Source organism: Hyperolius riggenbachi, chromosome 4 (genome assembly GCF_040937935.1).
Source record: "Hyperolius riggenbachi isolate aHypRig1 chromosome 4, aHypRig1.pri, whole genome shotgun sequence".
In the NCBI taxonomy this organism is placed as follows: domain Eukaryota; kingdom Metazoa; phylum Chordata; class Amphibia; order Anura; family Hyperoliidae; genus Hyperolius; species Hyperolius riggenbachi.
In genome coordinates this window covers 260,321,959-260,335,442 of record NC_090649.1, presented here as the reverse complement: position 1 = coordinate 260,335,442, position 13,484 = coordinate 260,321,959, and the positions used below count along the sequence as shown (strand labels likewise).

The 13,484-nt window shown below is 49.4% G+C and overlaps 1 protein-coding gene across 9 annotated transcripts in view; it reads right to left on the bottom strand.

Moving 5' to 3' along the window:
• Positions 1 to 13,484, bottom strand: part of KLHL32 (kelch like family member 32) — a 494,024-nt gene that overhangs the window by 344,698 nt on the left and 135,842 nt on the right. Inside the window, exon 1 of one of the 9 annotated variants that reach the window (XM_068231187.1) lies at positions 10,678 to 10,769. The exons of the other annotated variants lie outside the window; for them this stretch is intronic. The gene's annotated coding sequence lies outside the window, so the exon portion shown is untranslated. Of the gene's footprint in view, positions 1 to 10,677; positions 10,770 to 13,484 lie in introns of those variants that run through there. 9 annotated transcript variants of the gene reach the window in all.

The window sequence follows — 13,484 nt, the reverse complement described above, 5'->3', positions numbered from 1 at the left end:
CAAGATGTGAAGAAGAGAGCTTTCACTTGTTCCAGCATCACAGTAATTGCAATGGTTCACTTATATAATCAAGGTGCTGCGGCTATTTACCAGGATGTGGTAGATTAATCATCTTGGAGAAGGTCAGGCCATGAACTCCATGATGTTGCTTGGTACAAACTAATCAGGTTTTACAGGAAAAAAAAAAAAGTTAGATTGATTGGGTTAAGTATCAGGAACTCTTTTTTTTTTTCTCTTTATCAACAGGATCTCTCTGAGAAGAGACTGTACAAAGGACAGGACTTTTTCTATCTGAAAATCTTGTACTTGCAACCTAGCGCCATGCAGAGGGTCCTTAAGTGGGGGGTGCTCAGATTTTAAAACGGGGACTCACCCCCCCCCCCCCCCGCCTCTCCCTTCCCGTTTCTGGCTAGTGGGTATTGGTTATCATGTGGGTGCTGAATGCAGATGCTGGGTGCCATGTGGGTTCTGGGTGTGAGTACAGAGTGTCATGTGGGTTCTGGCTATGGGTGGTTATCAAGTGTATTGCAGGTGTTGATTACAATGTGGGTGCATGTACTGGATGTCATGTGGGGGCTGGGTGCAGGTACTGGGCGTGACATGGGTGGGCTTTAGGCGTCACAGGGTTTTGAATGCAGATACTTTGGGTGTGGGCACTGGTTAAGTGGGTGCTTGGTGCAGATACTGGGGGCCATGTGGAGGCTGCATGCAGGTGGGAGTACTGGGTGCAATGTCAGGCCTGGGTGCAGGTACTTGAGGTTATGTGAGCGTGAGTACTGGGTGCCAGCTATGGAGGGGGGGGGAGGGGGGGGTGTTGAGAGAAATAGAGGTCCGTGTGGGTGCAGCCGGAAGGGGAAGTCATTGAGGGTGCTGGGGGAGGGAGATGTTAGTTTAGGTGCTGGTGGAGGCCACTATGGGTGCTGCTGGGGACAGAAAGGGTGCTGCTGGAAGAGAACAACAGGAGCATTTCCATTTGTTATGCTGCCTATTTCTCCTATATTGGACTCCCCCACCAGCGCCAGCTTCCCAACCATCGCTGGTGGCCCAGGGATTTCATGCATGCGCAGCGCTGCCAAGAGGATGCCAATTCGGCGAAAGAAACTCGGCAGCTGTGGGAGAGTGGCACGATCCTTGTCCGCACAAATGCATATGGAGGACAGAGGGATCGACAGCCGAACACCGCGTTCGCCAGAAAACCGGGTGAATAAAGAGACGCCACTAGCGTTCACAAGGATCACCCAAGCCACCCGGTCTTCTCTTGGCCTCACCACCTAGTGAGGCTAAATAAAAATGATAAAAATTAAGGGAGCTACTCCTCTTCCGTGTTTCCGGGACGGAAACCAAATTAAACTGAGGAGCCAGGGGAGGGTGGGGGCTATTAATACTCTTTTTACTCTTTCAGGTGGTTTCCACTAATTGGATGGGCGGAGCCACATCTCCAGTGTCCCGTATGACGGCTAGAGAAAAGTCAATATAGTGCTGGGGAGGGAGGGGTCAGTGTGGGTCCTAGGTGGAGGGAGAGGTGCCTGTCGTTGCAAGGTTGAGGGAGAGGTCACTGTGGATGCTGGGAGACAGAGGTCACTGCTGTCAGAGAGACACTATCTTTCCTGCTCTCACACAGCTGTAGGGATGGTTACACTAGGATTCCTGTATGGCACCTCTTTACTTCAAAGTGTCTCAGTTGGTTAGGAGCTTCCTGCGGGTGTGTGTGTGTGTGTGCGTGGGGGGGGGGGGGGGGGGGGCTTCGGAGGAAAAGCTTCGTTTTTACAACCAGAGGGGATTTTTTTGGGGGAATGCCCAGCCCCCCCCCCCTCCTCTGCATGTGCCTGCTGCAACCACTTCAAAAACTATACCTCTACACTAGGGTAAGTATGGGCTTGACTTTCAGTCATCTGGCTATTTGCCTTTAGCTCCAGTGTTAGGACTGATTAGAACTTCTCATCAGTCCCTGTTGACCTTCCCATGAAGGAAGAGGTGTTACCCAATAGTGGAGTCTAGGTGTCCACGGGTCTTCACCCACACACTCTTGAGGGGAATGCAGGACCACACCCCCAGGAGGGGGATGTGGAACTTAGCTGCCTAGTGCCCTACCAGGTCACTACTGGGATTACCTCAGCAAGTGGTCAGGAGAACAGTGACACTAGTTGTGGAGAAAGCTTGGTCAGACGAGAGCCGGAGGTCCAGGGTAAGCAGAGTTCAGCGTAGGGTCGAAATCACAAGCCAAGGGTCAGGGCAGGCGGCAGACAACGGAGGTCGGGGTCACAAGCCAAAGGTCGGGGCAGTCAGGCAGCAGACAACAGTAATCCAGGAGACAGAGCCAAAGGTCAGGGCAGGCGGAGATCAGCGGTAGTCGGGGTCACAGGCCAAGATCACAACAGGAGATCAGATCAGAATAATAGCAAGGCAGGAACAACGGTTCACCAACAGGCTAGCCAAGCTGTCAGAATGAGCAGCACTGTAGTTAGGGGCAGCGTTGCTTTTATACTGTGCATTGGTGCAGAAATTATCGCCCTGCGCACGCGCAGATGCGTGCAACACTTTGCGCACGCACAACAGTTTGCGCATGCGCTATGCGCGCGTGCAATACCTTGCGCATGCGCGTAGCGCGCAGCGCCATACGCCGGGCGAGAAACTACAAGGCCCAGAGAGCCCCCGCGCGTGCGCACTAGAGAGCGCACCTGAGAACTCCGCGGGAGACCAAGACATCCAGACTGCAAAAACCTGGGCAAATTTTTGGGATGACATGCAAAACAAGTAAAGCCACCATACAATTCTGTGGACATACACATTTTTTATACAATTGTTCAGTTATTCGTATAGCCAAATGTTTCCCAAAAATTACCCCCTGCTATAGAAAAATAAGTGTTTGGCTGTTACGCAACTAAAAATGCCCAGGTCTAAAAAAGGATGGAAAGTGAATATGTATTTGGATTATCAACTAGTATTAGGGATTGGTTGTGAGGATGGGCAACATAGGGTAGAGTAGCTTTAAATTATTCGAGTAAGGGGGTTAGGGTTCAGGAAAGGGATTACAGTAGGGGAATCTATTAGGGTTGGGTGGCTAATGGAAAGATATGCTGTAATTATACAGAAAATCAAACTACATAGTAAAATAGTATCGTTAGGCATACATCACGGTTTCTCTCTTTTTCAGACGATGATGCTAACCCTACAAGCCATAAAAACCACATGTACCCATGAACAATGCAATTATCACGTAGCTAGATTTTAGCACATGAAGGTTTCTCAATCTCTCCAATTTAAATGGGAAATCAATGTTAATTGGGGTTTTTATCTAAGTCATAAAAACGATCAAAGGTGTGTGTAGGTGTGTGTGTAGGTGTGGGTGTGGGTGTGTGTGTGTATGTACATAGTGGCTTGCAAAAGTATTCAGCCCCCTTGAAGTTTTCCACATTTTGTCACAGTACTGCCACAAACATGAATCAATTTTATTGGGATTCCACATGAAAGACCAATACAAAGTGGTGTACACGTGAGAAGTGAAGTGGAACGAAAAGCATACATGATTCCAAACATTTTTTACAAATAAATAACTGCAAAGTGGGGTATGCGTAATTATTCAGCCCCCCTGAGTCAATACTTTGTAGAACCACCTTTTGCTGCAAATACAACTGCCAGTCTTTTAGGGTATGTCTCTACCAGCTTTGCACATCTAGAGACTGAAATCCTTGCCCATTCTTCTTTGCAAAACCGCTCCAACTCAGTCAGATTGGAAAATGGACAGCGTTTGTGAACAGCAGTTTTCAGATCTTGCCACAGATTTTCGATTGGATTTAGATCTGGTCTTTGACTGGGCCATTCTAAACACATGGATATGTTTTGTTTTAAACCATTCCACTGTTGCCCTGGCTTTATGTTTATGGTCATTGTACTGCTGGAAGGTGAACCTCCACCCCAGTCTCAAGTCTTTTGCAGTCTCCAAGAGGTTTTCTTCCAAGTTTGCCCTGTATTTGGCTCCATCCATCTTCCCATCAATTCTGACCAGCTTCCCTGTCCCTGCTGAAGAGATGCACCCCCTGCTGCCACCACCATAGTTGACAGTGGGGATGGCGTGTTCAGAGTGATGTGCAGTGTTAGTCTTCCGCCACACATAGCGTTTTGCATTTTGGCCAAAGTTCCATTTTGGTCTCATTTGACCAGAGCACCTTCTTCCACATGGTTGCTGTGTCCCCCACATGGCTTGTGGCAAACTGCAAACGGGACTTCTTATGCTTTCTGTTAACAATGCCTTTCTTCCAGAGGCGTATCTAGGGATGACGGCGCCCATGGCAAGCAATTAAATTGCGCCCCTTTTTTCCCATGATGCTATGGCAGCTTGGGAAGCTAACCCCACCCCCCCACCCCAATAATATATATTGCGCTGCCCATAATTATTCATACCCCGGCAAATTTTGACTTTTATTCAACCAGCAACAATTAATTTTTTGATGGGAAATGACATAGGTGTCTCCCAAAAGATAATTAGATGATGTATAAGAGGTATTATTGTGGAAAAAAAAATTCTCAGCTTTTATTTACATTTGAGCAAAAAGTGTCGAAAATTATTCATACCCTTCTCAATAATCAATAGAAAAGCCTTTATTGGCAATTTCAGCAATCAAACGCTTCCTATAATTGCAGACCAGCTTTTTGCATGTCTCCACAGCTACAGTGGTTTGCAAAAGTATTCGGCCCCCTTGAAGTTTTCCACATTTGTCATATTACTGCCACAAACATGAATCAATTTTATTGGAATTCCATGTGAAAAACCAATTCAAAGTAGTGTATGTAACGATCGGTGTAACACAGAGAGGATCCGATTATCGGTGATCTGCAGTATCACCGAGAATACAGATATATACCCGATTATTGATGATCTGCAGTATCACCGATAATCAGATATATCTCTAACCTCTGGACACCTGAGTAATATGAGTGTTTGGTGCAACAGTAATACTTTAAGGAGAGCACCCGTATAGAGGGTGCAAGGCAGTAGAAATACTGCCCAAAGAACAGGCTCCTTCCAAAAGCCTGAGACTCCCCAAGGGGAGGAGTCGGGCTGAGAATGGGAAGGACCAGAGTGAGTGACACCAATGGTGGAGTGTCACTTACAGATCTGTGAACTATCTCTAAACAGAGGAGATAGTTCTCGAGGTCGGACAAGCCAGGTCGGCAACAGACAGACAGATTAGGTACAGAGGAAGGAGACAGACTCGGAATCCTAAGGCAAGCAAGGTTTGGCAACGGAGTATCAGATATAGCGAAGTACCAAATCAGAGATCAGAAGAGAGGTCAGGAAAGCAGAAGGTCATAACAAATAATCAACAATGTCTAGTCTATAGGTGTGAGCTCCTTGATCATCAACACCCTGGAACTAGTCTGAAGTATAACAGGATGGTAAAGCTAATTCCTAGTCTTGGGTGTGAGCTCCGTAGTCATCAACACCCTGGAACTAGTCTGAATGATAATACACAGTATTCCTAGTCTTGGGTGTGAGCTCCGTAGTCATCAACACCCTGGAACTAGTCTAGAGAATAACACAGATTCTGACAAACAGGTCTGAGTGCTACCACGTAGTGATCGCAATGGCAAACAACCAGAGAATGACCAGCACCCAGTATATATAGCAAAGCGCTCTCCAGCGCCTCCCCTAAGTGCTGGACCAATGGGAACTGGTACTGCCGTCAGCTGACCGGCTTGGTCAGCTGACTCCCTTCTGGCTGTCATATAAGTTCTGCCTCTCAGCGCGCGCGTGTCCTTCTGAACCTGTGTGGACTATCAGTCCCAGCCACACCAGACATGTGATGTAAAGCACCCGCCGCGCTGGACGCGGAAACCGCCGCACCGCTATCAAGGCATGCGGCGGTTTCTCCGCGTCGGGCCATACTACTAGATGTAGCCCTACGCGTGCCAACCGGCGCGTTGGACGCGGAATCAGCCGCCTTGTTCTGAGTACACGCGGCGGCTTTTCCGCGTTTTCTCAGTGTACACATGAGAAGAAGTGGAAGGAAAATCATACAGGATTCCAAACATTTAAAAAAAATTAAAAAAATAACTGCAAAGTGGGGTTTGCGTAATTATTCAGCCCCTTGAGTCAATACTTTGTAGAACCACCTTTTGCTGCAATTACAGCTGCCAGTCTTTTAGGGTATGTCTCTACCAGCTTTGCACATCTAGAGACTGAAATCCTTGCCCATTCTTCTTTGCTAAACAGCTCCAGCTCAGTCAGATTAGATGGACAGCGTTTGTGAACAGCAGTTTTCAGATCTTGCCACAGATTCTCGATTCGATTTAGATCTGGACTTTGACTTGGCTATTCTAACATATGGATATGTTTGTTTCAAACCATTGTTGCCCTGGCTTTATATTTAGGGTCGTTGTCCTGCGGGAAGGTGAATCTCCGCCCCAGTCTCAAGTCTTTTGCAGACTCCAACAGGTTTTCTTCCAAGATTGCCCTGTATTTGGCTCCATCCATCTACCCATCAACTTTGACCAGCTACCCTGTCCCTGCTGAAGAGAAGCAACCCCAGAGCATGATGCTGCCACCACCATATTTGACAGTGGGGATGGTGTGTTCAGAGTGATGTGCAATGTTTGTTTTCCGCCACACATAGCATTTAGCATTTTGGCCAAAAAGTTCTATTTTGGTCTCATCTGATCAGAGCACCTTCTTCCACATGTTTGCTGTGTCCCCCACATGGCTTGTGGCAAGCTGCAAACGGGACTTCTTATGCTGGCTTTCTTCTTGCCTCTCTTCCATAAAGACCAACTTTGTACAGTGCACGACTAATAGTTGTCCTATGGACAGATTCCACCACCTGAGCCGTAGATCTCTGCAGCTCGTCCAGAGTCACCATGGGCCTCTTGACTGCATTTCTGATCAGCGCTTTCCTTGTGTGTGCGGTGTGGCTGAGACTTGTAGTGGTGTGTGTGGTGTCTGGGACATGTAGTGCTGTGTGTGGCGTGGCTGGGACTTGTAGTGCTGTGTGTTTGGTGTGGCTGGGACTTGTAGTGCTGTGTGTGCGGTGTGGCTGGGACTTGTAGTGCTGCGTGTGCGGTGTGGCTGGGACTTGTAGTGCTGCGTGTGCGGTGTGGCTGGGACTTGTAGTGCTGCGTGTGCGGTGTGGCTGGGACTTTTAGTGCTGGGTGTGTGGTGTGGCTGGGACTTGTAGTGCTGCGTGTGTGGTGTGGCTGGGACTTGTAGTGCTGCATGTGTGGTGTGGCTGGGACTTGTAGTGCTTTGTGTGCGGTGTGGCTGGGACTTGTAGTGCTTTGTGTGCGGTGTGGCTGGGACTTGTAGTGCTGTGTGTGGTGTGGCTGGGACTTGTAGTGGTGTGTGTGGTGTGTCTGGGACTTGTAGTGCTGTGTGTGCGGTGTGTCTGGGACTTGTAGTGCTGTGTGTGCGGTGTGTCTGGGACTTGTAGTGCTGTGTGTGTGGTGTGGCTGGGACTTGTAGTGCTGTGTGTGTGGTGTGTCTGGGACTTGTAGTGCTGTGTGTGTGGTGTGGCTGGGACTTGTAGTGCTGTGTGTGTGGTGTGGCTGGGACTTGTAGTGCTGTGTGTGGTGTGTCTGGGACTTGTAGTGCTGTGTGTGCGGTGTGTCTGGGACTTGTAGTGGTGTGTGTGGTGTGTCTGGGACTTGTAGTGCTGTGTGTGCGGTGTGTCTGGGACTTGTAGTGCTGTGTGTGCGGTGTGTCTGGGACTTGTAGTGCTGTGTGTGCGGTGTGGCTGGAACTTGTAGTGCTGTAAGTGCGGTGTGGCTGGGACTTGTAGTGCTGTGTGTGCGGTGTGTCTGGGACTTGTAGTGCCGTTTGTGGTGTGTCTGGGACTTGTAGTGCCGTGTGTGGTGTGGCTGAGACTTGTAGTGCTGTGTGTGGTGTGGCTGAGACTTGTAGTGCTGTGTGTGGTGTGTCTGGGACTTGTAGTGCTGTGTGTGGTGTGGCTGGGACTTGTAGTGGTGTGTGTGGTGTGTCTGAGACTTGTAGTGGTGTGTGTGTGGTGTGTCTGGGACTTGTAGTGCTGTGTGTGTGGTGTGTCTGGGACTTGTAGTGCTGTGTGTGCGGTGTGTCTGGGACTTGTAGTGGTGTGTGTGTGGTGTGTCTGGGACTTGTAGTGCTGTGTGTGTGGTGTGGCTGGGACTTGTAGTGCTGTGTGTGTGGTGTGGCTGGGACTTGTAGTGCTGTGTGTGGTGTGTCTGGGACTTGTAGTGCTGTGTGTGCGGTGTGGCTGGGACTTGTAGTGCTGTGTGTGGTGTGGCTGGGACTTGTAGTGGTGTGTGTGGTGTGTCTGGGACTTGTAGTGCTGTGTGTGCGGTGTGTCTGGGACTTGTAGTGCTGTGTGTGCGGTGTGTCTGGGACTTGTAGTGCTGTGTGTGTGGTGTGGCTGGGACTTGTAGTGCTGTGTGTGTGGTGTGGCTGGGACTTGTAGTGCTGTGTGTGGTGTGTCTGGGACTTGTAGTGCTGTGTGTGCGGTGTGTCTGGGACTTGTAGTGGTGTGTGTGGTGTGTCTGGGACTTGTAGTGCTGTGTGTGCGGTGTGTCTGGGACTTGTAGTGCTGTGTGTGCGGTGTGTCTGGGACTTGTAGTGCTGTGTGTGCGGTGTGGCTGGAACTTGTAGTGCTGTAAGTGCGGTGTGGCTGGGACTTGTAGTGCTGTGTGTGCGGTGTGTCTGGGACTTGTAGTGCCGTTTGTGGTGTGTCTGGGACTTGTAGTGCCGTGTGTGGTGTGGCTGAGACTTGTAGTGCTGTGTGTGGTGTGGCTGAGACTTGTAGTGCTGTGTGTGGTGTGTCTGGGACTTGTAGTGCTGTGTGTGGTGTGGCTGGGACTTGTAGTGGTGTGTGTGGTGTGTCTGAGACTTGTAGTGGTGTGTGTGTGGTGTGTCTGGGACTTGTAGTGCTGTGTGTGTGGTGTGTCTGGGACTTGTAGTGCTGTGTGTGCGGTGTGTCTGGGACTTGTAGTGGTGTGTCTGGGACTTGTAGTGGTGTGTGTGGTGTGTCTGGGACTTGTAGTGGTGTGTGTGGTGTGTCTGGGACTTGTAGTGCTGTGTGTGGTGTGTCTGGGACTTGTAGTGCTGTGTGTGCGGTGTGTCTGGGACTTTTAGTGCTGTGTGTGCGGTGTGGCTGGGACTTGTAGTGCTGTGTGTGCGGTGTGGCTGGGACTTGTAGTGCTGTGTGTGCGGTGTGGCTGGGACTTGTAGTGCTGTGTGTGCGGTGTGGCTGGAACTTGTAGTGCTGTAAGTGCGGTGTGGCTGGGACTTGTAGTGCTGTGTGTGCGGTGTGTCTGGGACTTGTAGTGCCGTTTGTGGTGTGTCTGGGACTTGTAGTGCCGTGTGTGGTGTGGCTGAGACTTGTAGTGCTGTGTGTGGTGTGGCTGAGACTTGTAGTGCTGTGTGTGGTGTGTCTGGGACTTGTAGTGCTGTGTGTGGTGTGGCTGGGACTTGTAGTGGTGTGTGTGGTGTGTCTGAGACTTGTAGTGGTGTGTGTGTGGTGTGTCTGGGACTTGTAGTGCTGTGTGTGTGGTGTGTCTGGGACTTGTAGTGCTGTGTGTGCGGTGTGTCTGGGACTTGTAGTGGTGTGTCTGGGACTTGTAGTGGTGTGTGTGGTGTGTCTGGGACTTGTAGTGGTGTGTGTGGTGTGTCTGGGACTTGTAGTGCTGTGTGTGGTGTGTCTGGGACTTGTAGTGCTGTGTGTGCGGTGTGTCTGGGACTTTTAGTGCTGTGTGTGCGGTGTGGCTGGGACTTGTAGTGCTGTGTGTGCGGTGTGGCTGGGACTTGTAGTGCTGTGTGTGCGGTGTGTCTGGGACTTGTAGTGGTGTGTGCGGTGGGTCTGGGACTTGTAGTGGTGTGTGTGGTGTGTCTGGGACTTGTAGTGCTGTGTGTGCGGTGTGTCTGGGACTTGTAGTGCTGTGTGTGCAGTGTGGCTGGGACTTGTAGTGCTGTGTGTGCAGTGTGTCTGGGACTTGTAGTGGTGTGTGTGGTGTGTCTGGGACTTGTAGTGCTGTGTGTGCGGTGTGTCTGGGACTTGTAGTGCTGTGTGTGCAGTGTGGCTGGGACTTGTAGTGCTGTGTGTCTGGGACTTGTAGTGCTGTGTGTGTGGTGTGTCTGGGACTTGTAGTGCTGTGTTTGGGATCTGAAGTGCTGTGTGTGGTTTTCATTTGTCACTTGGGGGGGAGGAGGCCTCACACTACCTGCAATTGTCACTTGGGGAGCTGCATTTATAGCTTGGGAGGCCTCACATTAGCTGCATATATCACTTGAGGGCCTCAGTCAGGCCATGCACACCCTGCCCACTCCCACAACCCCTACCCCCAAAGAAAAATACCTACCCGGTCTGTAAAAAGATTGTCTACATTTTTTAACCTTTTGTCCAGGAAACACTGCGTAACCACCCCCCCCCCCCATTCTACAAGTCCCAGCCACACAGCACTACAAGTCCCAGCCACACCACACACACAGCACTACAAGTCTCAGACACACCACACACACAGCACTACAAGTCCCAGACACACCACACAAACACACAGCACTACAAGTCCCAGTCACACCACACACGCTGCACTACAAGTCCCAGACACACCACACACACACAGCACTACAAGTCCCAGCCACACCACACACGGCACTACAAGACATCACCCCCCCCCCCCCTTCCCTATCCTATCTACATACACCTAGTAACTTACGAGTACAGGATGTTTCCTTTTGTGGTGTGCAGTGGGCGGGCTCAAGGAGGAGGCTGCGTCTGTGGGCAGAAACTGAGTGCCATGCTGTGCACTGCACATCTGATCTCACTCGCACAACAGACTGGAGAAGGCGGAGAATTCTGGGCGGGGCTTCTGCAGGAAATACAAGGAGGCTGTTTCTAGCGTGGCTGTGTACAACTGATGTGATGGAGGAAATCAGGTGCCGATCACTTGCTAATGACGGCGCATGTGATAACTATGAACGATATAGTCAGTCTGCGCCCCTAGTTGTCTGGAGACGCGGGCGCCCAGGGCCGGAGCCGGGACAAGGTCCTCCAGCACCCAAGGCTGAGACACCAAAGTGCGCCCCTCCATCCCTGCCACCTCGGCCATCACACACTGATTGCTATTAGACTAAGAGGCGCCACAGGGCCCACAACCTCCCCAACACCTTAATATCTAGTTATATGGCTTGCAGTCACTGCCATGTATCCCCTTTTCTTATTTTTTTCTGCTTCAAACACAATTAGGAATGACAGCTGAATGAATTCTGCGCCCCCTCCTACACTGCGCCCTGAGGCTGGAGCCTCTCCAGCCTATGCCTCGGCCCGGCCCTGCCCAGGGCAAATTACATATGTGCACGCTAGTAGATACGCGTCTGCTTTCTTCTTGCCACTCTTCCATAAAGGCCAACTTTGTACAGTGCACGACTAATAGTTGTCCTATGGACAGAGTCTCCCACCTGAGCTGTAGATCTCTGCAACTCGTCCAGAGTCACCATGGGCCTCTCGACTGCATTTCTGATCAGCGCTCTCCTTGTTCGGCCTGTGAGTTTAGGTGGACGGCCTTGCCTTGGTAGGTTTACAGTTGTGCCATACTCCTTCCATTTCTGAATGATCGTTTGAACAGTGCTCCGTGGGATGTTCAAGGCTTTGGAAATCCTTTTGTAGCCTAAGCCTGCTTTAAATTTCTCATTAACTTTATCTCTGACCTGTCTGGTGTGTTATTTGGACTTTATGGTGTTGTTGCTCCCAATATTCTCTTAGACAACCTCTAAGGTCGTCACAGAGCAGCTGTATTTGTACTGACATTAGATTACACACAGGTGCACTCTATTTAGCCATTAGCACTCATCAGGCAATGTCTATGGGCAACTGACTGCACTCAGACCAAAGGGGGCTGAATAGTTACGCACACCCCACTTTGCAGTTATTGATTTGTAAAAAATGTTTGGAATAATGTATGATTTTCGTTCCAATTTATTAAGTTAGGCAAGCATTAACCACTTGAGGACCACAGTCTTTTCGCCCCTTAAGGACCAGAGCCTTTTTCTCCATTCAGACCACTGCAGCTTTCACGGTTTATTGCTCGCTCATACAACCTACCACCTAAATGAATTTTACCTCCTTTTCTTGTCACCAATACAGTTTTCTTTTGGTGCTATTTGATTGCTGCTGCGAGTTTTACTTTTTATTATATTCATCAAAAAAGACATGAATTTTGTAAAAAAAATGACTTTTTTAACTTTCTGTGCTGACATTTTTTAAATGAAGTAAAATTTCCTATACATTTGAGCGCGAAAGTTATTCTGCTACATGTCTTTGATAAAAATAAAAAAAAAACATTCAGTGTATATTTATTGGATTTGGTAAAAGTTATAGCGTTTACAAACTATGGTGCCAAAAGTGAATTTTCCCATTTTCAAGCATCTCTGACTTTTCTGTGCACCTGTCAGGTTTCATGAGGGGCTACAATTTCAGGATAGTACAAATACCCCCCAAATGACCCCATTTTGGAAAGAAGACATCCCAAAGTATTCAGTGAGAGGCATGGTGAGTTCATAGAAGATTTTATTTTTTGTCACAAGTTAGCGGAAAATGACACTTTGTGACAAAAAAAAAAAAAGTTTTCATTTCTTCTAACTTGCGACAAAAAAAATGAAATCTGCCACGGACTCACTATGCTCCTCTCTGAATATCTTGAAGTGTCTACTTTCCAAAATGGGGCAATTTGTGGGGTGTGGTCACTGTCCTGGCATTTTGGGGGGTGCCTAATTGTAAGCACCCCTGTAAAGCCTAAGGCTGGTTTCACAGTGGGACGTTACAGGCGCACGTTAGAGCAGCCTGTAACGCAGCCCACCGCACAGTAATGAAAAATCAATGGGGCTGTTCACAGTGCGGATGTTGCGTTACATTGTAACGCTGCGTCACAAGGCAACGTACTGCATGCAGTACTTTAGACGCGGCTGAGCCGCGTTAGACTGCTTGCACATGCTCACTAATGTTGGGGAGGAGCGGAGAGCGGCCAGGCACATGGCTAATTAATATGCACTGCACGTTATGACGTGCAGAGTTTACTTCCTGGAGCAGCCGCTCTGTGCGGCGATTGGCCGGCGGGACCACGTGATGCCGCATGCGCACAAGAGTGCGCATCACGGCATCACTGACGCCAGAGTGAGCTGCACAACGCGGCTCACTCTGACGTCCAGATCCAGCACCACCAGGCGTTGAGTTAGGGGGACGTTATGCGACCTTAACGCCCCCTCTAACGCAACGTCCTAGTGTGAAATTAGCCTAAAGATGCTCATTGGACTTTGGGCCCCTTAGCGCAGTTAGGCTGCAAAAAAGTGCCACACATGTGGTATTGCCGTACTCAGGAGAAGTAGTATAATGTGTTTTGGGGTGTATTTTTACACATACCCATGCTGGGTGGGAGAAATATCTCCGTAAATGACAATTTTTTAATTTTTTTTACACACAATTGTCTATTTATAGAGATATTTCTCCCACTCAGCATGGGTATGTGGA